Genomic DNA, 1,896 nt, shown 5'->3' with positions numbered 1-1,896 from the left:
AGCATGAGACAGGCATAAAATTGCAGATTACGTCCACATTTATACAAAAAATATTTAACCTGAAAGTACGGAAAACAGGATTGCCCAGCAAGAAAGCCATCTACAGAGAACAAACACTTGAGTCCTCGATTCACCCAAAAAAAAAAAAAAAAACACTTAAGAGTCCTCTATCTGCCAGAGAAAGAAGAAACCAACGGATATAAAAAAATAAATAAAACCAAGGGTGGCATGTGGGACTTATCAATTAGTGAGTCTAACATCTAATTTGTACCATTTGAACTCATGAGGCATTATTCTCAGAGTATCCGCCTTATTAGTTACATCAGACTCATAATGTAAAAACAATTTGATTGTGTTTCAAAGCAATTATAAAACTACAAGTAATTCTTTCTGCTCGGCAATCAAAATAATTTACCTAGGAAAATGGCAGCCATCAATTTTTCGAACAACAATCCACGAGGGATCGATTCAACCAGGTTGAGGGCATCAACTTGTATTTGACTTCAATGGATTTCACATAATCCCATTTGGTCTACCAAATTTTGCAGAAATCCTCCATTGTTATATGTAGCGCATCAATTAGACTTGTCTGCTTTATCCAAAAGCTTGGCCAGTCTGGATCCTCCACTGGTATATGTAGCTCATCATTGCAAATTGTTGCCCTAGTCTTTCAGATCCATTACTTGGTGGGAAAGAATAAGGGATGGGAAACCCAAAAACTATAAACCTTAACTCATGGTGAAATACTGAACGCATAGATGAGAGCTTACCTGGCCTGCGTTTTGCGAGCAGAGAATCGATGGATTCAGCCAGGTGGTGGCTTGCGGTGGGTCTCGTCACCTACTGTTTTCATGGAAGCCTTTGTTAGGATTTTTATGTGGGCTTAACTGATACCGATTGATCCATTGGGCCCAAGCAATTATAGACCCACTCTGATTAGGAAACTCCTAGCTCTTTCCATTGTGAGAGTGGAATAGGGTTTTAGGGATTCTATTATAAATAGAATACTGACGGTCCCTGCAGCCATTACTTTTACTTAATGCCTTATTGGTTTTGGGAGCACGGCTTTCTCACAAGAGCAAGTGCACAGAAAGAAAGGAAACCCTAGAGTAAGAGGCTGCAGAAGATCTCAGTAGAAGGACTCCACTTGCGTAGTTCATTGTCATCTTCATAGGAGTAATGTTTAACCACATGGGACAGAGGTTCATGATCTATGTTCATGGGACACAGGTAATTCTTTATTCTCATTTATGGTTCATGTCATGGATGTCTCATTGATTATTATAGATATGGTAAATCTATATGGTTATGTATTTTAAGATGGAATACTTTATTGTTCTTGGTTTAGGGACTACACCTATGATTAATCTTTTATGATTGGTTGATGATTCTTGTATTCTAAATACTATAGGGTTATTCATATGTTTAATATGGTAAAGAATCCCCAACAATTGGTATCAGAGCCAACCCTTACAGTGTTAGAATCAAGGAAAATTGATTTTGTATAGGGTTTGTGTCCCAAATCATGAAAATCATAATTTTACTATTAATTAAAGATCTCATATGGGAAAACTTTCTTCACGAAAGTTGTAGAGCATGAGAAGACGGTCGCGGCGGTATGCCGCACGTCGCCGAAAACCTCCGGACGCGCCGGCACGCGCCGCCGGAAACCGGCTGCCGGAGGAGAGAGAAATTTTTTTTTTAATTCAAAAAAAAAAAAAAAAAAAAAAAAAAAAACGGCGGCGAGTCATCGCTGGGTCACCTCGGAAACCCTACCGAGTTAACCTGGGGTGTAGTGGGTCAACTCATGACCAACTCTGTTTGACTCGGTCAAAGGTTGACCGGATCGTTGACCAATTGACCTGGATTTTGACTCGGAATCAATATGCCTGAACC

General features: G+C 39.5%; 1 long non-coding RNA gene across 2 annotated transcripts; it reads right to left on the bottom strand.

Annotated features, from left to right (window-relative positions):
* Positions 1-212: 212 nt before the first annotated feature.
* Positions 213-863, bottom strand: LOC122093622. Of its 2 annotated transcripts, none has more exons than XR_006144504.1 (2): positions 771-863; positions 213-662 (listed from the first exon to the last, which is right to left on the bottom strand). It is a non-coding gene; the product is annotated as an uncharacterized LOC122093622 (long non-coding RNA). The 2 variants fall into 2 exon arrangements; XR_006144505.1 differs by having other exon boundaries at positions 213-667; positions 771-843.
* Positions 864-1,896: the final 1,033 nt, after the last annotated feature.

The sequence above is a fragment of the Macadamia integrifolia genome, chromosome 11 (assembly GCF_013358625.1).
Source record: "Macadamia integrifolia cultivar HAES 741 chromosome 11, SCU_Mint_v3, whole genome shotgun sequence".
Classification (NCBI taxonomy): Eukaryota; Viridiplantae; Streptophyta; class Magnoliopsida; order Proteales; family Proteaceae; genus Macadamia; species Macadamia integrifolia.
Note: the sequence above shows the minus strand (reverse complement) of the source record. Positions and strands in the feature narration are given on the sequence as shown.